Below are 26428 nucleotides of genomic sequence, written 5' to 3' on the forward strand. Positions count from 1 at the left end.
TCCCTTCTATTTTTGATTGCAGTAGATTGGGTAATGCGATCAACCCCGAGTGGAAACAACAACGGCATCAGGTGGACCCTATTTTCCAATCTAGAAGATCTTGACTACATGTACGCAGATGACCTTGCCCTACTGTCACACCTTGAGGAACACATGCAACGAAAGACATCAAACCTGCAATCTAATGCCAGCAAAATTGGATTGAACATCAACATAAAGAAAACAGAGGTTATGTCTTTGAATATCAAGCATCCACAAGGAATACAGATTAATGGTAAAAACCTGGAAAGTACAAGATCTTTTACATACCTGGGTAGCATTGTTACAACAGATGGTGGTGAGGAAGAAGACATCAAGGCAAGATTAGGAAAAGCAAGAGTGTGCCTTTATCAATCGTAGGAACATCTGGAAGTCAAACAGCATAAGCAAGAACACCAAGATGAGGTTATACAACAGCTGTGTCCTGTCAGTTCTATTGTACGGAGCGGAATGTTGGAGGATGACGGAGAAAGACATTAACAAACTATCAAGCTTCCACAATGAATGTCTCCGAAAGACCTGTAAGATATTTTGGCCTGAAAAAATCACAAATGAGAATTTACATGTAAGAACAAAATTCTCAGACATGCGCACCATACTTATGAAATACCGCTGGAGATGGATTGGGCATGTCTTAAGGAAACCCATCAATGACATCACTATGGTCTCACTTCGATGGACTCCAGAAGGGAAAAGAAAACAAGGTCGTTCAAAGACCACCTGGAGGAGGACCGTTGAAACAGAAATGAGAGAGATTGGCATTACCTGGGGCGAAATTGAAAAGGTTGCTAAAAACAGAGAGGAGTGGAAGACACTAGTCCTTGCCCTATGTGCCCACGGGCGCAACAAGGACTAGGTAGGTAGGTATATCACACGCACATAATCATCAAGATCATCAAAATTCAGTTTGTTATTTTCGTTAAAACATTTACATTGTGAATAACCTTCTGTAGAAAAAGTTTGGATAAAATGTAGAATTTAATAGTTATAGTTTATCATAGTTTGAATTATATCAATTAAATACTGTAAATATACTCAAACTTCATTTGTTTTATAAATATATGACTGTATAATTTTCAGGATTTTATTTGGGGGTGGAGATGAGGTGTACTTATTCTTGAACTCACGAGTATACATACATCTATCTTACATCTACACACAGCCAATTCCCACCACTCCGTTTATACTATTTTAAAAAAGGAAATATATATATATATATATATATATATATATATATATATATATATATATATAAAAAGACAGACAAAAGGCGACACTTGGGAGTGGCGGGGCAGACATCAGATTACTCTCGCATCATTCCAGAGCTTTATTCTATGTGCAGAAGAATTACTTTTTTTCATTTTATATTAATGTTATTATTATTAGAAATTTCATCTTTATATTCTAATATAAATTAAGACATAATATGTACATAGTGTTTGAATTAAAAATAAATAAAAAACCAACTAGGTTCGAATTGACTAGTATCCTTATATATATGTAACTACATTGTATGACAATGTGAAACGAAATTATTTGAAGCTGTCAGTTTTCAGTTCACATGGCACTTTTCTAATGAATGTTTAAAGAAGATGTTTGAACACAATTGTAGTGGAAAAAAGGATAGACACTTTGTGACGATGATGCAAGCATGCAACGATATGAATTCGCGGTTTAAATCGAAGATATGTATAAGGAGTTGATCACTTAGCTCTCTCGTATATCTCAATGTTTCCCCCAGAGAACTATATCTCAATGTTTTCGCTATATCTCAATGTTTCCTCCAGAGAACTATATCTCAATGTCTCCGCTACATCTCACTGTTTCCGCTATATCTCAATGTTTCCCCCAGAGAACTATATCTCAATGTTTCCACCAGAGAACTATATCTCAATGTTTCCCCACAGAGCTATATCTCAATGCTTCCCCAGAGAACTATATCTCAATGTTTCCCCTAAAGAACAATATATCAATGTTTCAGCTATATCTCAATATTTTCCAAGAGAACAATATCTCAATGTTTCCGCTATATCTCAATATATTCCCCAGAGAACTATATCTCAATGTTTCCCTAGAGAACAGTATCTCAATGTTTCCCCCATAGAACTATATCTCAATGTTTCCCAAGAGAACTATATATCAATGTTTCCAACAGAGACTTATATCTCAATGTTTCCGCTATATCTCACTGTTTCTGCTATATCCCAATGTTTCCCCCATAGAACTATACCTCAATGTTTCCCCATAGAACTATATCTCAATATTTCCCTTGATAACTATATCTCCATATTTCCCCATAGAACTATATCTCAATGTTTCCCTAGAGAACTATATCTCAATATATCCCCCAGAGAACTATATCTCAATGTTTCCCCATAGAACTATATCTCAATATTTCCCCATAGAACTATATCTCAATGTTTCCCTAGAGAACTATATCTCAATATATCCCCCAGAGAACTATATCTCAATGTTTCCCCATAGAACTATATCTCAATATTTCCCTAGAGATCTATATCTCAATATTTCCCCATAGAACTATATCTCAATGTTCCCCCAGAAAACTATACCTCAATGTTTCCCCCAGAAAACTATATCTAAATGTTTCCCCATAGAACTATATCTCAATGTTTCCAATAAAAAACTAAATCTGAATGTTTTCCTTAAAGAACTATATCTCAATGTTTCCCATAACGAACTACATGTACGTCTCAATGTTTCCGCTACTTAAGCAATGAATTTTTTTTTTTGAAAGATGTAGTCTCATACCTGCAACGGTGCGTGCATACAAATTGAATAACGCGCGTATCATTCAAAATTCTCTGATGCATATTATCACAGGATTTAAGAGTAAATGTAAATATATTTCAATGTTTCCCCCAGAGAACTATATTTAAATGTTTCCCCCAGAGAACTATTCAATATTTCCTCTACAATCTATAATAAATCAAAGTTTTCCCCAGAGAACAATATCTTAATATTTCCCCAGAGAACTATATCTCAATATTTCCCTAGAGAACTATATCTCAAATTTCTCCAGAGAACTATATCTCAATGTTCCCCCCAGAAAACTATATTTCAATGCCCCCCCCCCACCCAGGGAACTATATTTCAAGATTTCTGCTATTATATTTCAATGTTTTCGCTATATCTCAATATTTTCGCTACACTTTTGTATATCTCAATGTTTTCGCTACATCTCGATGTTTTTGCTATATCTCATTGTTTTCGCTATATCTCAATGTTTTCGCTTTATCTCAATGTTTTTGCTATATTCAATGTTTTCGTTATATCTCAATGTTTTCGCTATATCTCATTGTTTTTGCTATATCTCAATGTTTTCGCAATATCTCAATATTTTCGCTATATCTTAACGCCCCGCTATATCCTAAAGTTCCCCGGAGAACTACAGTTCAGCAGTGACATGGTAACATACTTTATTCCTCTATAATCCGATTGAAGATGCACCAGATCGGTGTAAATTTCATATGAATAAGAGATCACATTCGAATTCCCGTTTTAGACTGACCTGTCAAAATATAAGTACATGTAAATCAGTGATATTTCTGCGTTTTCTAGAAGTGCTCTGTATTCACGCAATGTCATTATCGATTGATTGATTGTATAACGTTTAACGTCCCTCTCGAGAATTTATCCTCACCTGGATTACTTAAGGTAGCGACGGATAGCAACCACGTGATCAGTAAAAATTGTGTATTTTCACGTGAATTAATTTTCCGGAATTCCTTACTCCGTCATAGAAAAATCGAAAAACAAAAAGGGGTTCCGAAAGTGTTTTGTTGCTGTGACTGACTCGCCTAGAGAAAATATGCACATACCATATAAGTATACGTCAATATCTGTAATAATGGTAGATCAAATGTTTCATCTGTGTGAAACTTTTTGCTAATCGAAATGTTAAACCAACCACCAATCGATGTACAAAGATGCGCTACGTAAACAAAGTTGTTGGTTGATACATCTTTAAAATGTCCGAGTGCAGCATGCTGCGAGATTAAATACTGTTTATACAGTCATTGAGAGGCTAAACAAAGTTTCTTGCAAGAAGAGGAAGTTGGTGGATGCATTCAACTTGGACAACGAAATTATAGTTTCGTTTGGTGAGTGAAAAAATGCCACAAATTTGTATTCAAAAGTTCAACTCACATTTCCTCTGCTATTTCACAACCCGATTTATAATAACATCTGTAAGTTTAAACACACGACATACAGTAGATGTATTATTTTGTATGTATACATGTATTCCATGTGTGCTTAAAATATAACTCCCACCTGTGCATGTGATTGTAAACGAACGGATGCCATGTAAATGTATACCACATTTGTAAACATGGGCTCTCACAACTTTCGTTATGAAAATAACCGTTACGAAAATAACATACCTTGAACTACATGTATAAAAGTAATGAAAAACAAATATCTGTATAAACCTACTATCTTGGGGTATGAGGGAACCGGATAGAAAGTGGGGGGGGGGGGGGGGGGGGGGGGGGGGGCATGTGTTGAATTATAATTCCCTAGACTATAGTATGTATACATATACATGTACTATTCCTTTGAAATTTCAGTGACCTAAGAAATATATCAAACCTGAGGTTTCGTGTTTCACACAAACATGTAGGTTAGCAAAACCTTTTTAAAAATAATGTAAATTAATCACAAGTCTGCATATGCCCTCTCATAGGCAAATGTGTGCACTGTATGTATAAGTAAGATATGTATACTACATGTATGCCCTTCTCTTGACCCACATTTTGTAAATAAAACAGATATGATAAGTCTATGGCAGTTTATGAAAACATATATACATGTCATCTCATATTGCAATTTATAATTTTGAAACATCAGTATAAAAATTTTCACTGAATATGTGTTGCGACACAATTTTAAAATTCACATTGTCTGACGCAATCTAATTACTCAATGGTATAATATAGACCTAACTGTGCAAATATCAATTATGATGATCTTTTTTCTAGGCATCAGTCTGAGGACCAAGGGAAGTTAGATAGGACCAGTGCAGGTTGATGTGGATTTCGAGTCAACAAGTATAACGGCAAGAGAGGTACTATATTTTCTTTTGATAAACATTTGTAAAGACAATTCTGAGTATATCCGATATTCATCTTTTTTGCTATATTTAAATATATTTATCTATATTTTGAACAGGTACTCCATTTCCAGTGATGATGACATATCCCCTGGACCCCCACAACTCCACAAATTTAAAAATGTTTGATCAAGTTCCGAAGATTAAAGAACTACTGCAAAATTTGGGACTTGGATGAAAAACATTAATTCATTTATATGAGTTCAGAGCAGTGGATGTTGTACAGCATACTTTAAACTAAATTGTGAATTTGAGGGAAAACAAGTACATGTACTCGTGTATTACATGTACATGCTTTTTGAAAGACAATAATATTGCATGGATGTAAAGGAAATTTCAATGTTGATTATTCTTTCTTAGATATATTAGTAAAAAAATGTGCACATGATAGAATATCAATTTTATAACTTCAATCAGAAACATACATCATTGATACATTAATGTACATCAAATTTTTAGAAAAGTTTCATAATGGAACTAATTAACCCCCCCCCCCCCCCACCTTATACATACAGTGAACATAGACCTTCACCTGGGGAAAACTACAATTAGTTAATGCAATATACATGTACATGCATTCTCAGTTATCCAATAGTGAGTTTTTTGTTCATTGTGAAACGACAATTAAAAATCTTAAACTTATGAAAGACACACCTATCTGTGAGGGCAAGATGACTCAGATGGATTTACATGTAGTGATCCATGGGCAGCCCATGGGTCTCTTTCTATTGATATTAATTATTTATTAAAATATGAAATGGTTATTTAAACAGATTTGGTGTATTATACTGTATAGTGATATAAATTTCTATAAAAAATATGTATAGGTAATAGATTTGGTCCAGTTATTACAAGAAATTGTATAAAAAATAACTAAATATTTAGGCAATCATTGTGAGTGCAAAAAGGTCAACTGCAATAGCACACACTATATATCATTCTTAAATGGCTCATAGAAACTTCTAGTATTGTGAGTTTGAATGCTCAATGTGGTAATTTGGGAATGCTTAATCATTTAAGGTCAATAGTTTATCTCTGCTGACTGTATCTCTTAAAATTCATTTCTAGAAGGGAGGGGGTAGGGTTACAAAATCTGACATAGTTTCAGATTAAACCTCATTTGGTATATTTTTTTTAATTCAATATTTTAGATACTACTTGACTTACTCTAAAAATGAAATAAGATCAGAAATTTTATGAGCAGAATTTTGTTGTTGTCAGAAAATGTATGCCTGATAGTATTTGAGAAACGCCATATTTAGGGTAAATTTGGCCAATTGCCAAGTCGAATCATCCCAATGTTTTTCTTAGATGCATTTTGAATAATCAATGTTGATTTTTTGTCTGTTTGTGTTTAATTTACATAACTATATATGACAAACAATATTTCTGGTGTCAATAAAAATTTTATTGGCTTCTGTGTTAATTTGCTCAATTTTGGCATTTTTTGCCTTTTGGGGCTGCAAAAGAGGGGATTTCAATCTCGCTTTCCTCGAAAATTAACCTGATTACTTTTGTTGATTTTTTAATATGTTTTAGGATAAAGTTAAAATGTTATAATAAATAAAATTGAAAAAAATTCAATGAGCGGTTTTTTTGGGGCTAGCTATCAATAGCTACCTTAACATGTGAACAGACGAAGCTGCTACGTAGACTTGTTGATTCATATTCCAGACTCCTTGAATTACGCTAACAGTCCCTCAATGATATGATTATGTAAAGTTATGAAACCCATTGCATTAAATGGAATTATACATGGTGACTACAGTTCGTGACACGCTTTCTTCAGGATAGGTGACATTTTATGGGCGGATCCAAGTTCTTCATTTTCCGACAAAACAGGGGGTGGGGCAAAATCAGAAAATAAAATGTAATTGTTTTTAAAAATATTCCTTTCAACGGCATCATTATGTTAATCGCTCCGCGGAGCGAATTAGCATGTACTCTACGTACTTAGATATAGCATTTATTCCGTAAATGTGAATGAATGATTTTTGCTTTTATAAATGGAATAAATAGCATGATTATAAAAAGTAAATAGTTAACCGTTTAAACCAAGCATGTCAAAATAATTCGCCACTCGGAGCGAATAACATGATTATGCCCTTTTAACCAAAGGGTGAATGGTTGCGACCGCGATAACCCCCTGGATATTCACCTTTAGTTTGTATCGATCGAGGGGGATATCTAACCTGATAAAACAGAACAGTCGTGTATTTGTTTAGGTGTCTGTTACGCAGATATGGAACTGACCGAACGTATTCAGGATGGGGTGGGGGTGGTGGTGGGGGTTGGGGGGTCTTCAATCACTCACGCATTATTATTAATTATCATGCTATATAACAAACATTTAAGCAGATATACCATGTTACTTTTGCTTACATAATTACATGTATAATCAATTGTATGTAAATATTTTGAATTCACAAACTGTATGGGTTTAGGAATTAAAAAATAATAAACCAATTGCGCCATTCCATCTTACCTGAGATTGATGTTGAGATGGGCGTCCTGGGATTGTAAGTTCCTAACCTGTGTTGGTAAGAATCATGGATTTGTTTATCAAGAGGCGATACGCTAATCTCATTTCTACATTCTTTTCATTAAATTAGTAATATTTGTTAATTTTTAAATCAGTCAAGTTAAATCATGTAACACTCACCTAAAATTTCTTTGTATCATATTTTCATTGTGCATGCTACCTCAACTTAATTCGATATCCATGTTTCAACCATTAATTTACCGGAATTAGTTTTGTAATTATAGAAGAATGAAGATTACCCCCCCCCCCCCCCCCCAGCCCAATAATTATCATAATAAATCCCAGGGTCAAAGACAAGTACCCAGGGATACTAACCGTGGCACCACTCACATTCACCAATAACTGTGATCAATAATCTCGTGTCTCCCCTTGCAGTTGCGAGTCCTTCACGTACGATCCAATGGTATGTTCACACATTAAAGATTCACGTGTAGATTGTCTTGAAGACCGCTCACAAACCTCAGTGTTGAAAATCACAACTCCGGTCTCCAGAAAGAGGCCATTTTCTTATCCCAGCACTGAACAGATAACACCCGTATAAAAACGAATCACAAGGTCGTAAATTCGCAAAGCATTGTGGGCTACTACGATAAATATAACAACAAACTTACTGGTACAGAGTAGAAATGCTGTAATAGTCAAATACACGAGTCCTTTTTGATTTCCCAGCACCAACCTCTGCCACGGATCTCTTAGCTAACGTTTCCTGAAATTGTACACCCTCTAAATCCAGACGCATGTTTCCCTCTGTGATTGACTCCATCAGAGACATACACGGAGACACGTACAACTCTCTGATTCCAATCACCAAGGCTTTGTTATTGTATCATTATTACACCTGCTGTGTCATGCTACTGATAAGCATTCCATTATTTATAAGGAAATGCAGAGCTTCAGTGATTAAGTAATGTTCTGTTGAATTGGTTTTTTTTAATGTACAGTACAAATTCTCTCTAATACCCCTCTGTTGTTATGGAGCGTTTAAGTTTTAACAAAATGTGAAAGAGATTTTTCAAATTAAAATGGGATTCCAACCTTAGACCTTTCGCATGGAAATCAGAAGGTCTATCCACTGAACCAATTGAGGCCAATAACAATCTGTGGAAAATAATGATAATAAAAAAAAATAGATGGTGTATATATATTTAAAAAAAAAAAATTCCTTCTACGAGTAGTATTACACTGTAGATAATAATTAAGGTCTTCCGTAGCAACGGAAGACCTTCTACTTATTGTGCTGGTTAAGATTATTCTTATTATTCTTTTTTTTTTCCCTAGACGCTAACTTTGAAGCTTCATATCTCGCTCATTCCTCAACCGATTTTGCTCAAATTTTCAGCTTTAATACATTTTACGAAAGACTTTCAAAATACTTTTAAACATTTTGGATATTCTCTTCCACTTGCGAGTTATTTCCCTTTTAGTGAAATTTTAGGGGCTTTGGTTTCCAGATAAAGGCTCCGAGACTATAATAATTGGAGCAGAGAAAACACTGAATTGGTAAAGTAGAAGCATTGTAGTTGTGCACATCATATTTTGTTTTTTGATTTCGCCATTTAAAATGGCGATAGAGAGGGGTCAAAAATCAGGACGCCTGAAAGAGCGAAAATTTGCACATAATTTCCTTTGTATCTTTTAAACTAAAAATATTTTGTTAAGACATGTAGAATAAAAGTTGTGTAGAATTTCAAGAGCTTTTATTTGACACCAGTAAAAAGGGGCTGGCCCCTTAAATTAGGGATCTACGGCCCCTAAAAGTTTTCGCTTTATAGCTCAAAAACGGCAAAGAATTCGATATGGCTTCCGATGGAAAAGTTGTTTTTTAACATCTTATTTATCTCATGAAATTGTTATTTTGTTCGAATCTTGTGTTATATTAGAGTAAAAAGCTATACCCGTAAACAAGTAGCCATTTTCATTTGGCAAGTGAGCGAGAACTCTTCATGCGTATAACTGAAATAAACTTGCTAAAAATAACATACCTGACTACAATAGATACTAATATTCATTTTAAATAAGGTTTTTAACATGCTCTGTGGTTCAAATACAAATTATTTAGTGATACATTTCTCTTTTTCTTTCGTTTTAACATAAACAAACCTTCAACAACAACAAAAGGAGAGAGATAAATTATCTTTTATTTGTTTCATATTAGAATTAAAATAAGTAATATACATAAAAATAAAACGTTCAAACGTAGAATAAATCATGGTCAATAACTGCAAGCTGTTTACATTCTTCACGGTCAGCGTTGTTTATACAGTTATGTAACCCAACTCTCGCCTCGCTCGCAGGTGGCCAGAGTGACAAGCTTGCATAATCAAATCAAAAACATCGAAGCTAACTCGGCTTTCGTCCATCGCATAAATAAGCGCATAAATTACTGGAAAATTATGTTTGAAATCATTTTGAATCCTTTTACATTATATCATACTTAATTAACAATTATATTATGTTTTATTTCAATTATAAAGTAATTGTAAAGATGCTACCGCAAACATTTCGAGTTAGTGATCAATGGACCTCATAATATTTGTGTCAAGTTATACATACATTTAAAAAAACCTACACAATTTTCCTGATTATTTATCGGGTTGTCATTTTCCTCACAATAAGTTTACGGTAAGGGTATGTGACGTTTCTAATTGTCAGAAAAAATCGTACTAAATAAAATGAAGTAGTTTTAAGTTTTATTAACTTATAATTGTCTGCATACAGAAGGATTTATTTGTCGGTTCATTTCATTTCATCTAAATACAATCATGCGTGCAAGTAGATGCGGTTTTTATAAGTGAAATGAAAAAGGCAAGAGCGCCCCAAATATATATATATATATCTCAAGCGTCTTATTGTGTTTAATTTTGGAGATTCATCACATGTGGACAAGCAATCTGTGATTTAACTCTACTTTAGCCAGTTGATACACAAGCTTTCTGCATTCTCTACAAAGTTAAAAAAAATGGATCCTTTTTGTAAGCATAACAAATAATTTATAAACTTTATTTTTTAAATCACGGGTTCTTATCATGATTATACCAACTCTAAACATGTATAGAAAATCATCAGAAATCCACATCGAATCAGTCTCATTTCATTCAGTCATTAACTGCAAGCATTTTACATACACACCGGGGTTTGTTCTTGTTTACAATTACGTAACCCATGGCTCGATTGCCCGAGTTCGGAGCCATCGCATGTGTACCAGCGATCAGCGGCAATACATGTACACACAAAAACATTACCGTTTTAATGTAATTTGCAAACACAACGATTTACAGAAAATTATGTTTTTAATAAAATCGGATTTTTCAAATGATTGGTGGAAGGACAGGAAGTTCCAGTTCCCACCCTCCAATATTTTTGCCAACATATGCTTGACAGTATACAATACAGATCGTTAATTTACGGTCATGCCCTTTCCAGGCACGTAAAACCCGGGGGGGGGGGGGGGGGCAGGAAACCTAACGTTTTACTGTTAATTTACTATGAAAATGGTCATTGGAAGGCCTGTTGCCCCCCCCCCCCCCCCCCCCCCACTTTTGTAGTGAAATGCGCTAATGTTATGTAAAGAACAAATTTTTTGGTGTACAGAAAAGTTGGAACCTACCCCATCCCACCCCACCCCCCACCCCCCCGAAATAGGATTTTTGACTTTAACCCCCTATCTTTCTGCCTACAAACTGCTACGCGGGCTTCGAGACTTAAGCCCCTAACCGCAGCGTAGAAACCCAAAGATATCGACATTTTCAAAGATCAGTAAAGACGCAAAAAATCTGAAATAAATCATAAAATCACGAGGGTGAACTCAAAGAAAAAAAAAACAACCAAGCAGGATAAGGTGCTTTGACTCGACGCATCGAAGTATGGTCTGAAACAAACCAATATTAGTCCTCTTTCTGACCACTGTTCCCTGTTCTGTATCTGTGGATGCTTTGGGAAAGCAGGATAACCATTTTTGTCGGGGGAGGGGGGATGATGTTACATATATCCAAGGATGAAAAACAACATCATTTACAATTTTCAGCATTTTATCGGTCCAAAAACAGGTTGCATTTCAATGGAAAACCGTCACCGTTATTGCCCATTGCACCTTGGTGAAAAGCAATGTTTTTATGATATCCACATCATAAAACACTACTTTTCATAAAACCTTCCCATTAATATCTGACAATCTAACAAAAGAGACTGTCTCTTCGAGCCGGAAGAACAGATAGCAATATTACCGAACACTAATTATAGTTCCAGCAAACAAAGTTTAAGATATCACCAAGTCCGCCTATCCGTGCAAATGTGCCCAGACCGCAACTTTTAAAAATACACCGTAAGCTCAATCTTCACATAAAGATTATTAATGACAATAACATAAATAATCTTGATGTAAGGTCATTTGCACCATTTCTAAAGGTCTAAAAATTAAAAATTGATTAGAGTCTTAATAGATCTAACTAATGGCAAATTTTAATTAATACTGAAAGAAAAGTTTCCATATGATCAAAGAAAGTGTCCTGGCCTTGACCCATGCTCATATTGTCAAGTTCACTTTTTTGAAAATACAAACCCTGTCCTGACCATATGCTGTAATGAAGAAACATTTAGATTTCATACTTACAACAGATTTTCATGTTAATTGAGGCTGCATTAGGACCTGACCCAAGGACATATGGTCAAGTTCAAGGTTTTTATGTCACACAGCTCCGACGGAAGACCTCTCGTTGCTTTGCAACGAGCTTTGCTCTAGTATTTAATTCTATTTCTAAAATTTACCAAAAGAATTCGCTAATATGAGTAAATTATGATTGAATTCAAACTGCGGTTAATTTTAAGTAGGCCAATCTTCTCGTATCTCTAAATTCCTTACATTACTTTGTGACATACACTTTTAGCATTGTTTTACGTATAATACCATTCTCTCACCAGAGGGCGCATTACGCAAGCTTCACATACACCTCTGTCAACGCTTGGAATCACGTGACAATACAATAACATGATGTAAACAATCATTCTCGGTTTCCTTTCCCTTTAAAAGTTCAGGCAACAGGTGATACATCAGGCTCTTTTCATAGCCAACTGACACTTTATAAGTGCATATTTACCGTTTAGCTGTTTGTCTCTTATTTTACAAGTTCTCTCGTATTTTTACAGCCTTTCTTACTTTTGATTCCATGTTTACATTCAAATCTCCACCACGTGTATATCCTACATTCATACGCATATTACGAAGTAGTTCCAAATTTATGATCAGAAAACGGCGATTTTAAACAATTTACAGTAAGCATCAATTTAATTGCACCAAAAACATATCATAATATGACTAAATATTTAGTCCAAAACATAAATGTTTGATCAAAGAAACTTTTACAAGATTTTTGTAAAAAGCCGTTGACAGAGGTGTAGTGCGAGGAGCGCACGGAACTCTGGGTAGAGAATGGTATAATACATGTACATCTTTGTCGTTTCATTGTTTTCATTTCTCGATAAAAGTTCTGTGACGTGCACGTGACATTTCAACTTGACAGAAAAGTTTATAAATGTACTGTTAAAGATCAGTCGAATCACCGGAATAGATATATGGACTAAATGCATGGTGTGTAGTTTGTTTGAAAATTTTACAATCTCATCACAATACAAGTTATCAAATCAAAAATCCATAATTCCACAATTCTCCCCGTGTATAGAATAACTAAGTAATCTCTGATGTACATAATCATGATATGTAACTAAGTAATATCTGATGTACACAATCATGATATGTAACTAAGTAATCTCTGATGTACACAATCATGATATGTAACTAAGTAATCTCTGATGTACACAATCATGATATGTAACTAAGTAATCTCTGATGTACACAATCATGATCTGTAACTAAGTAATCTCTGATGTACACAACCATGATATGTAACTAAGTAATCCCTGATGTACACAATAATGATATGTAACTAAGTAATCTCTGATGTACACAATCATGATCTGTAACTAAGTAATCTCTGATGTACACAATCATGATCTGTAACTAAGTAATCTCTGATGTACACAACCATGATATGTAACTAAGTAATCCCTGATGTACACAATAATGATATGTAACTAAGTAATCTCTGATGTACACAGTCATGACATGTAACTAAGTAATCTCTGATGTACACAGTCATGATATGTAACTAAGTAATCTCTGATGTACACAGTCATGATATGTAACTAAGTAATCTCTGATGTACACAATCATGATATGTAACTAAGTAATCTCTGATGTACACAATCATGATCTGTAACTAAGTAATCTCTGATGTACACAATCATGATCTGTAACTAAGTAATCTCTGATGTACACAACCATGATATGTAACTAAGTAATCCCTGATGTACACAATAATGATATGTAACTAAGTAATCTCTGATGTACACAATCATGATCTGTAACTAAGTAATCTCTTATGTACACAATCATGATCTGTAACTAAGTAATCTCTGATGTACACAACCATGATATGTAACTAAGTAATCCCTGATGTACACAATAATGATATGTAATTAAGTAATCTCTGATGTACACAGTCATGACATGTAACTAAGTAATCTCTGATATACACAGTCATGACATGTGACTAAGTAATCTCTGATGTACACAGTCATGGTATGTACAATATAACTAAGTAACCTTATGATATGTGTCTAAGTAATCCTTGATGTACAGAATCATGATATGTATCTAAGTAATCTCTGATGTACACAATCATGACATGTGACTAAGTAATAAAAAAGATGAAGATAACGAACAGTAATCAATCTCATAACTCCTATAAACAATGCGAAACAGAGAGTTGAGGATACACGGACCCTTGGACACACCAGAGGTGGGATCAAGTACCTAGAAGGAGTAAGTATCCCCTGTCGACCTGTCACACCCACCGTGAGCCCCATATCTTGATCAGATAAACAGAGTTATCCGTAGTCAAAATCAGTGCCAAGAACGGCCCAACAATCGGTATGAAACACCTCAGACAACATTTGACACAATGATAGGTTATCAGAAGACGTGTTCAAGTTCCACAACACTCTATCGGACCCGGATTAAGGACCGCAACTAGATCTGATGCTGCTTGCATCATACCTAGAAATCCGAATGACAGATAAAAACTGAGAAGACAATTCTGAATAATATTTAGAAGGATATACAAAATCGCAAGGAGTGCACTTCAGACTCCTAATGTACATGTATATATCATTATGATATTGCCTTTCTTGTAGATAAGGAAACAGAATCGTAATTACTCGGTTGTTTCCGTAACAACAACTCTTTTCAGTTATAGGAAAGGACGAATGAGATCCCATGAGAGGAAACAAAGTCGTGCGACTTAATTGTAACGTCCGCGGTGATTTTCCTGGCATTTTACGAGATGTCGTATCTTATCAAGCAACTTTACGTCACTTTGGAGGTTCTGTGACTGGTTAATAAAATGACACAAGGTCTAGTTATTTCAATACTTGTATATCGATTGGTGAGGCGGTCTAAATACACTGTAGAGTCAGGTGAAACTCATAATGTACAGACAGGTTACATCCACTGTATCGGACAGGGCTTCGTCCACTGGCACGCTAAGAAGTCACACAGTATGAATTTGTCAAACGTCTTGTGATTGGTCCACAAAAATCTTGAGACTGAACAAGTGTCATTGCGGACCAATCACACTATGGTAACTGAATTCGTTGCTATAGCACCACAGTTTTGTCATACTTATACTCCTTACTACACAGATACTGCATGAATCGTAAACGAAAGAGGTATTTTTATAGAGTTTGAAATGACCCTGAAAGCACATGCATTGTATAAAGAGAACAATCTCAGTTCTCCATTTCTCATTTTTTTGTCTTGGAAAAAAGTCCAACGTCTACATGTACCTGGTACTGAGGGTGATGGCAATAGGAAGCCTTAGTCAAGTAATACATAGATTAATTCCAATGTGTGAAATAAATAAGATTAGATAAATAAACACACATGCTTACAGACAGCACTACCTATTTCAATGTCATGTTCTAGCTTGTTACCCATGTAAATACGTGAATGTCTTTAAATGAGGTAAGATTCTCAAACATAAACGAATAATAATAACAATACAATACAAAAACACACCCACCCACCCATTGAAACAAAAAACAACAAAAAAACCACACACAAAAAAAAAAACAAAAAAAAAAAAAACACAATCCCAAACAAAAACAGAAAAAAGTAATAAATAAACCACGCACCCCTCCCCTCCATAAGTCCAGAAAACAAACAAAATACGATAGCAGTTACTCCGCTTGAGTTGATGTAATTTAAATTACAGACCATGTTACAGGTGGACGGCACATGTTTGAAAAAGAGAGGCTGAAAGGTTTTAAAGGTTCAAGATTCAACCGAATCATAAGTGATCACATCCGGTCCACTTTGGAACAAGCCTAAATTGTGTACATTATAAATCGCATCAAATTAGATCATTCTTATAGTATCTCCCAGAGCCTCTGTCAAACATTGTTAAGCTTGATCATCAAATTTGGATTACAAATGTCCGTGTTTGATTTATTGCACCTTCTGATCTTAATCAGTAATATTTACATATACTGTTGTCCACTGCCTGCACGTACAAATCTGTACTTTTATTTTCATTAAATTGCCTCTCTTTCACACTGCACTTTACATGCGGCTGCAAGTTGTTTGACTTCATAATCACCACCGATTAAGTTTAATCAAATGTTTCGAATTATATCATACCTGTAATAGTTATTGTGAGATTCCATAAATATGATGGATAGAGCCATGCAAATTTGCAACTGATGAGCCTCTATAAATATGATAGATCGTACATTGTGCACCTGCCTCTGTATTGAATACCATCTTAATACATGTACATGTATATTCTGTACTTGTAAAGTCACAGAAACAAACCATCTCGTTATCACGAGAGTTGGATGTGACTGGTGCTTAATCAGAGCAATTATACGAAGAAAAGAAACTTGACGACATAAGTGATTTTCGAATATCCAGTTCCTCACTGTCAAGTAAGTAATTTCTAGATGATTACGTACATATTTAGCGGATACTATCTATACATGTATATACGGTCTTTTTGTCAGGATTGTTTCGTTCATATTGTACATGTACCTCTGTCATCGTTGTCAACTACTCAGTTTGCTAGCAAATATGCGCATCAGTTTTCAAACGGGGACGAGATTATCCCCACTGTCTGTTACAGCGGAGACTCGTTAATTCGAACACTTTTATTCCTAACAAAATCGTCCGGATAGATGAAGTTTCCTGATAAAAGAATTGCATATATTAGATCTTTAGATAGATAATCAATTTTGCTTATTTCGTTGATGTGCAATGTTCAACACTAAATGGCCTTAAAAAAACTTATGAATCTGAAATTTGATAAATGGTTATTGAATGATAAGATATACTGTACATTAAAGTTCTAGGCGACACCATTAAAATTTCTTGTTCGTCGGATCCGAGCGCTCGTATTTAAAAAGAATGTAAGAAATATTATTAATTTAAATTTCCCACTTCCGGAATTTTTTGGTCCATTTTCCGCTCCATTTTTTATTTTATTTTTTTAAACAAAGTTATGACTGCACTTAGAATCAATGGTATTTCAACTGTGTCAGCAAAAACCTGAACAACATCGAATATTCTTTTAAAACACGCAGAGACACTCAAGTCGAGGACAACTATGCGGTATTGTAAAAATAACCGAAAAGAACGGAAGTGTAGTTCTCCCAAACACAGCCATGGACTTTGTTCTGGATTGAGAATTTTGATGAGTATGTCACAGTTACTGCTCTTTGTTTAGTACATCATCCATGTGTGAGTTATCTCTCTTGTCTGTTGCCGCCAAATCTCGTGTGAAAGAATGCTCCTTTGTTTTGTTATTCTTGTTGGAATTTTCCTTCTGTAGGCCACCCACGGTGTAAGTTGAATATATATTTAAGGTACTTATACCTTTCTTCAGTTTCACATAATATGTATACGGTGTGACTGTTGGACCGAGCGAAGCATGTAATGATCATTGGAGTGTCCCAAGTGGTGATCATAATTCCGTTAAGTACGAACAGTGCGACATTTAACTCTGGACACGACAAAAGTCCGGAGTTTCGCCAACCCTTTTATTAAGGATACAAATAAACCCTTTACAAAAAAAGATGGGATTTTATGTCCACAAGACATGCACCAACATTTACACTTGTAACTATTGTAGTTTTTAAGATATTTCACCTGAAATCAAAAAATCCCATGGGATTTTGGAGGGATTTTTAATCCCACTTGGGGGATTTTCACTCCCACCAAAAATCCTATGGGAGAAAAAATATAATTTCTCCCATAGGATTTTAACTCCCATATTTAAATTTAAAATGGGATACAATGTCCCATAGGAGGAAATGTCCCATAATGAACATGAAATGGCAGTGAATATCCTATTTGAGCATGAATGGGAATAAATATCCCAAATAAAACACAGGATGGGGACTTTTATCCCATGAATATATTAATAAAGCAGAAAATTGTATCTTAAAGAGTGTTGTTTGTCATGATTCTTAAGAATGTACTTGCAAGCTAAGGAATGACATTAACTTTATATCTAGTAATTACACTCCTAAATTATGTAGACCTATACATGTGTTAATGGATAAATGTCTAAACAACATGAGAAATTAAATTATATTAGAGCTCTGCATTACTAAACTCTTTCCCATGCAATTCTAATACACGTATCAACACTTCGCGAAAGTTACGTCCCTTGTCCGTCATCTCCCGGATAAAAATCGTATTTCCCTACGTTGGCCTTTGTAATTTTCCTATCTGTAGCTTTGACATCTGTTATTTTTCCATCAATTGCAGTCAACTACAATATGCCCCAGATTGGGGCAACCCATTAACTTGTATGAAAACTTGGTAATTGGCTAAAATTCAAAGTAATAACATCTTACATTTGGTAAGGTAAAGAAGGAAAACTGGGTTTTTCACCGATTGACCTTTGGCTGACCCCGCAAAGGGACGTAACTTGCGGCGAAGTGTTGATACGTGTATTGTATACATATAACCCTATCACAAAAATATTAGAATAAAATTGAACGGTATTAAATTATGCAGTTAGAACACTAACTTATTTACATGCAGCTGTTAACATTCACTATTTACAACCCTTTACAGGTCGTCAGGTGTGAATATTCACAGGAACCGGTATTTTTGTCTGTAATAATAATAGTAGGCCCTATGGTACCATCCCCAATGAAAAAAATAACCCAAAAGGAATGGCACCATTTCTTACTCAAAACTTCGCTTCAAAATAATTCGAAAATTCTGCTTTTATCGTCCCCACCCCAATTGTCATTCTGATTCAGTAATCCCAATGCTTTTATTAGGGGCGTGTGGTATATACCCCTACTCTTATCATTATGGGGTTCCTCTGATATGTTGTGGAATTTTGGAATAGCCTAGCTTACAGTTACAATTTGTTTACAATATATTAAAATTAGTGTTAATTAAGTGCTTACGGTGAAATCTGCTACTGCTAGATGATGCTAAGTTGTTTCGTGAACCGAATCAGACATCTCCAACAAGATTCCCGAAGATTTAACAACACAAGAATCATTTTACAAAATGCATGCTTCGGTCCATCATTCTCCCTCTGACAATCACATTCATTCTGAAGTCAAAGTACTTTCTCCTATACCTGAAGCGTCAAAAAGACTTTGACAGGTAAATATGAATAAACGGTTAACAGACATCTCGACCCTAAGAAAGTTCAGTCCTGGATGTTCTAGTCCAAAAAGAAGTATGACCCAATCTTATGCATTAATTTATTAAATTTCCGGTTGAGCAACACCCAAATCCTCTAGAGACATTGTTTACAGTTATATGACATTACCTAAATGTGTGACACAATATTAATCCACCCCTGCTCAAAGGGGCATAAGCACCGAGCATAGACCTAAATGTTGCAGCCCTTCACTGGCAATGGTGACGTCTCCATACAAGTGAAAAATTCTCAAGCAGGACGTTTACGTTTTTATTTTGTTTTTTTAAATTTTGTTTTCATTTTTTTAAATGTTAAACATGAAAAGTATAACTGAATCTGTGTTCACAGCCAAAATTTTAACCTTCTGGATGCAGGAATAAAAGCAATATTTTAGCCTTCATTCTGTGTCATGTAAACAAAAACTGGAGTCTTTTTATGTTTACATTTAAGGTGGCTCACTACACCGGAAAATAGTTCCTCAAATCAGTACAAATTGATTTAATATTTTAAAAAAGATCTGATGATATACAATAAGTGTGTATGCCAAAAACAGCAAAAAATGCAAATTTGGATAAAAACATGATTTTCAAAAATATTATTTCAACACATGAACAAAAGACTGGTGGATTTGAGCTCAAGATCTGTAGTTCACCAGCCCAATGCTCTCTCTCTCTCTCTCTCTCTCTCTCTCTCTCTCTTGTCCAATGCTTTATTAATTAACCACTTAGCTATGGTGTTATAGACGAATAAATCGATCGATACAAATACTTTCCCAAAACATTTAAATCGCCATCTTGTAACATAGTGTCATAAAGCTTTAGTGTAATGAGTACCTTAACAAACCAGTGAAATGTTTAATTTTGTAATTGAATTTTCAAAGCATCTTTACTTTGCACATGCAATTTTACAAAGATTATTCAATAAAGGGTAAAAAAAAAAAAAAAACTCTTAAAATAATTGTTTTTGATCCACTGTAGATTTTAGGAAAATATTAGATTCCTGGGTCAGAGAAATCTAGACATCATTAAATGATAATGAAGTATTGTTAAAAAAAAAATTTAAAAAAATTCAAGACTCTCCAATATGTTTGCAACTAGGAGAAATGGTCACAAGCTATTTTACACCCCCATCCCTCTTGGATCGAACCACTATAACTTTTAGGATAACAATAAATCCTCTCCCAACAATGTGTACATCTGAAAATGGCAATGAAGCATTGTACAAAGTTTCAAGTTTATCAGATAATCCATACAGGAGAAGCATTTTAATGCTCAATTTAAGACTTTGTGACAGACAGACTTACAGATATGGACAGAAAGTACAAAAACCATATAATTATATGAAATGATTTTGCATGTAAAAAGTACATGAAGTGCACAATTATGATTTAAATGTAATTATCATTTTTATTAGGAATTTAGATGTCTCCTCTTTTTGCAAACAATTACACATCTATATATGAAGATGACATATAGTGAGCATATAAAACACTCCTACCAAAAATGCAAACAAATATGTGCAATGCGAGTTTGAAAAATATGTATGTCTTAAAAAGTGATTGACTAGATATCAGGAAGCAAGCAAGCTCACTCCATGTTACTGTGCTACAACTAACTGAAATTCACTACATTATCCAAAATCCACCCAAAAAGAACCAAAACCTACCAACACTAAATACCAATATATATCCATGTGAGGTCAAGGTTTCAGGAGTGAAACAATGTGTTTTTTAAACTTTAAATCATTATGTTTTACTTTTGTAGGATATTCATAATGTTGAAATTGATTTAAAGCAATCAATTTTCAATTGGAGATACAAGGTACATGTATGCACATAAATGTACCACCCAGAATCTCATATCATACCTTATTATAGCTGGCAAAATTATGAAATGAAATTTAATGTCACCACAGAATTTATAATTTCCATTTCTTTCTCTCAATTCACATGGAGACCTCCTTTTTTAGAGTCTTATTTTCTTTTACTTGAATGTTCTAAATTGAAATCTAAGGAATAATAATCTTGGAAGAAAAATCTACATGAAAATATTTTCTACTTTGAGAAACAAAATGACAAACATAACTGTTTTAAATGTAAGTCAGAAATAGAAAAATAATTCAATTTAATGCACTTACATATGTAATTGAAAGAAAATTCCTTTGAGTACATGATTTTAGAATGAAAATAAGATTGATTAATATTCAAAAAAGTATTTCAATTTCTTCAAAACTTCGATCTTCAGATGATTTTCCATCCATTGACACCCCAAACGTATGATCACACACATTTAGCAGGAACATATGTTCCTCAAATCTCCTTCACATAACACTTGACTACTTTTGAAATGCAATTTAAGTCTTTTAGAAATTAACAAAGATAAGTGTACAGATTCATACCCTAGCTGTTGATGATTGCTAAAACTGATCACTACTCAAAACTCTGAAACAAATCTTTATGGATTTTTTTTGTATTTCACACACACACGCACACATACACGTACATGCATACACACATCAAAAATATCAACAAGACACTGACCCTACCAGCCACCTGAGTTATTTAGTTAAAAGTATTACTAACCTCAATATGAATGAAATCTATATAATACAGTAACTTTTCTTGCTCTAGGCATGCATTTATATGCTAAATTCTAATATTCAGTAGAAGTATAATATAAGGTGTAATTCATTCCCCCAAAAGCGTCTATACTGATGAAACATTTCACAATTATAAACTTGATATACACTTTTAACACTATTTGGATCTGACCTTGAATCAGAACCCTGGAGTTGCAAGCGTCACAATTTTTGTACATCTCTTTCTGTTTTTCTTGACAATGCATCCATCATTTATAATATTCTAGTGTCAACAAAATTAAAGAAGGATTCTTTTAAATCATAAAGACATGTGATTACTATGACCATTTTGGTTCCATCTATTTGAAAGCTAGTATCAAAACCTTTAGATTCTAACATGTGTTTCTAACTGTGTTTTTAATTATCAAATACCAAAACAAACAACCAAAAAACCAACCAACTTTTAGCTATTGATCTTAATCATAGTGTTTTATTTTGATAATTTAATTTACAGATACATGTATAAGTTGTCATAATGTCATTTAATTCTATTTTATTGTTGCATTCCTCTTCTTGCCCTTGTAAAGCACAATCTGATTAAAATAAGATCTTTGATCCGCTCCGTTATTGTTATAAATAAGATCTTTGATCCGCTCCATAACAATAACGGAGCGGATCAAAGATCTTATTGTAACGACATAACAATAACGGAGCGGATCAAAGATCTTATTTTAATCAGATTGTGTAAAGCACCTTAGAGTAATAAACTGTTTTATATAAGGCTGCATGTATATAAATTTTATTATTATTATCACTGATCGAGGTCATGAAATTTACAATTACCTGTTCCTTCTTTACCTAAAAGCATCAATAGCATTAAGGAAGATGTTATCTAAATTTAAATGTTTTACACATATCAAGTTTGGTTCCTCCTGGAGTCAGAATTTCTACCCTAGGAATCATGATATTTACAAGCTTGATGTTTTGTTTACTGTCACAACAGAAGCTGACCACTAGCAATAGGTCACATGAGAGAACCAATTGACCTAAAAATCTATTAATTAACATGATTGAAATGTTTTAATCTTTATATCCATGATAAGATATTCTTTATATATTTTATATTGAATTCAATTTGGTACTTTGACCTCTTTATTTTCAAAATAATTGGAATTATGTCTATATACACACATGTGAGAGTTGGCCTCCAGGTGTCCAATGAAGAAATTATGAATAATGGAATGACAAATTAATGATTGTCTAATGCTTACAGGGATGGATCCAGGAATTTTTGAGAGAGGGGAATTTTAGCATTAATTTTGGTTATCAAGGGAGGGGGGTCCACCCTCAAAATGTGTTATTTTTACTTTATTTTAGCAAAATTTCCTGAACCAGCACCCCCTCTGGATCCACCACTGGGTTATAATTTACTCCTTCATTCTTGATTACAAACCTAAGGACACTAAATTGTAATTTCACATTTTTTTTTTATTTGACAATATTTCATTATCACACAACAGCAAAATTATGAAAGCATATACATGTACGTACAATAATAGCAAATTGATTGTTCTGACATATCATTTGATATTCATAAGAAAATTTGAACTATCATCCATATTATGGATTATCAGTCATCAAGTTTTTTGTTGTGTTTTTTTTTTTTTTTGTTTTTTTTTTTGTTCAAAGTAATTTCACATTTTGAATCTTGCTTATTAATTGATATGTTGATATGGAATCAAATGACATGCATGCACGCAGAAGCTATGTGAAAAATGTCAGATCTTGTGTAGCAATTTGTAAACCCAATGATTACAAAGCCTATTAGTATTCTATATCAGTAAAAGAAAATCCTATTTTAATTCATATTTTGCAATAGATATGATAAAAGGAATAAGCATTTAATAATAATTATCAAAATCTATAGTTTAAAATTGAAAAACAATATCATAAAAAATATAACATATATTTTACACATGCATTTTTGTAAACTTTACAAAAGGAACAGATTTCCCCCCTGAATTTATATAAAAATCAGTATTATGTCCTGTGACATTTTGTTATTATGCTTTAATAAACTTCTAATATTGATTTTGTCCTTGCATGGTCATTTTGTCCATTTTTTTTTTATATCTGTACCCAGGTTTTGTCTTGTGACTTTTACCCCAACTAGTCCCTTTGTGTATAATACACATTGGATGTTCTTTACAGCTCAGTAAGCCCCTGGCTTTGTTTCTCATTGTTCCTTATCTACAATTACTGGGTGAATGACTTTGTGAAGTTGTAATTTGCCATCTAATACTTTTATAAGCATTTCATGTCATGATCAACATATCATGCTATTTCAGTCAATATTATAAATAATTCATTTGATACATAATATGTAATATTGTAGGCTTATATGGTGATATTTGGAAAATAATGGCAAAGCAATTCTCAGCATGAACATTGAAAATTATGTTGCAATATACATCACCCAATACAAAGGCAAAGGATACATTTTAATTTTTACGTTTAAATTCATATGAAATATTGTGAAATTCATAATCGTGTGAATGCATAGCTGCAGAACTGTAGCTCTTTGAGAAAATATTAATTGGTACAGATCTGTCCCAATATTTTCTCAGAGAGCTACAATTTTGCAGCTAGTGAATGTGGTTAACTTATTGTAATCTCTTTCTAATATTTGTTTAATTTGTACCTTTTTCATATTGTACAACAAAGTATAATTTAATGCACATTAATCCTCAGATTATAATAATGTTTTTAAATTTTTTTTTTTTTAGGCTTAATTTTTTTTTATTTATTTGTACAAATAGAAATTAAGTGCATCATAATATATACTTTTAAAGGTAAGATGTACAATTGATACATAATCACTCATACCAACCATTCATACTCCACTCAAACATTTCAAAACTATGGATTATAAATTTTGATTAGTGCAAAATTTGTTAATTTCTATAAGGTCATCTCAAATCTGTTAAAATCATATTAGTGACTTTTTGGGGGAAAACACCTGAAACACTTTTAAAGCCAATTTAAATGGTCCAGGTCAAGCATATTTTGCTTTTAGGCCAAATCTTTGTAAGATCATTTGTGCACTTTGACAATTATTTCTAAATATTCGGGCTAGTATAATGAAGAAGTATGGATGTTTCAATTTTCATTAACACTTAATACCAAAACCATATCTCCTTTACTTGACCAAAAAAGCCCCCCCCCCCCCCCTCCACACACACACAAAGTGAGGTCTAGATCCGCCACTGTTTAATCTGTGATTTTGGGGCGAAGTTGGATCAATTTCATTTTATAAACAGGTCCAGTGGTAGATGGATTTTTCATTTTCAAGACAAATTAATAGAAATATAAATTGTTAGCCAGTAAAAAGAAGTAATGATTTAAATCAGATACTTGGAACAGTGTTGATGTTAACCTATATACTAGTTAGTATATAGGTCCCTGATGTTAACTTATGAAATTCTTATATTGTATACAAGACATTATCCAACTAACAGATAGACTTTTGCAATTATATCTTATGCATTATGAACTGTAGCTAAACAATATCACTATTAAAATCTTATGTCCATTTCCATGTAGTTGGGAATCAATTAAGCTTTCCTGGTTCCGATTTTGATTTAATTTTTATTTTGTGAACATAAATCAATATTTGTCTAATCACAGGAACCGGTAATTTTGTCTGTAATGATAATAATGAGAGTCTATACGATACCACCCCCCCCCCCCCCCCCCCCCCCCGTGTTTTTATTAGGAGGTGGTATTGAATACACCCGTAAATATCATTACAGACAAAATGGTAATATATTTACAAGTGCACTTTACGTACTGTTCCCCACGGGCAAGGGCACAGGCACCGGAAGTATGGATACATGTATTTAGAGATTGGCCTTCTACTGGTATATAATAAAATGAATTTTATTATACCGGTAGAAGGCCAATCTCTAAAGCTTACCAAAAAAAGCGTGAAACGATTACATGAATCGAAAGAGGGATGAAATAGACTACGAATTCATACATTTCAGAGAAATTATTCCCACCAAAAAAAATATGAAAAAAGGTGTGTGTGTGTGTGGGGGGGGGGGGGGGGGGGGGTGGTAGTAATATCCATATTTAAGGTGCCTGTGGGCAAGGGCGCATCCAGGAATTGTTTAAAGGATGAGCGGATTGCGACCCAAGTTTGTGCCTATTCCGCCCCGGCCCCAAAGATGGGTGAATATCTCAAACTGGTAAAATGACCAGTTTTGTTTAAAACTATGGAAGTAAAGTGGAGTGACTACAACCCTCTCGATCCGCCACTGATGAACAAGAACTATATTACGGGGATTAGGAAGCACA

General features: G+C 33.9%; 1 protein-coding gene across 2 annotated transcripts in view; it reads right to left on the reverse strand.

Moving 5' to 3' along the window:
- LOC125653733 (uncharacterized) overlaps positions 1 to 8496 on the reverse strand; it is a 35492-nt gene extending 26996 nt beyond the window's left edge. The window contains exons 1-2 of one of the 2 annotated variants that reach the window (XM_048883309.2): positions 8028 to 8496; positions 7656 to 7702 (exon numbers count right to left, since the gene is read on the reverse strand). The gene's annotated coding sequence lies outside the window, so the exon portion shown is untranslated. The remainder of the gene's footprint in view (positions 1 to 7655; positions 7703 to 8027) is intronic. The other variant, XM_048883315.2, reaches the window with a different exon arrangement.
- Between the last annotated feature and the right edge of the window lie 17932 nt (positions 8497 to 26428).

Source organism: Ostrea edulis, chromosome 7, assembly GCF_947568905.1.
Source record: "Ostrea edulis chromosome 7, xbOstEdul1.1, whole genome shotgun sequence".
Taxonomy (NCBI): Eukaryota; Metazoa; Mollusca; class Bivalvia; order Ostreida; family Ostreidae; genus Ostrea; species Ostrea edulis.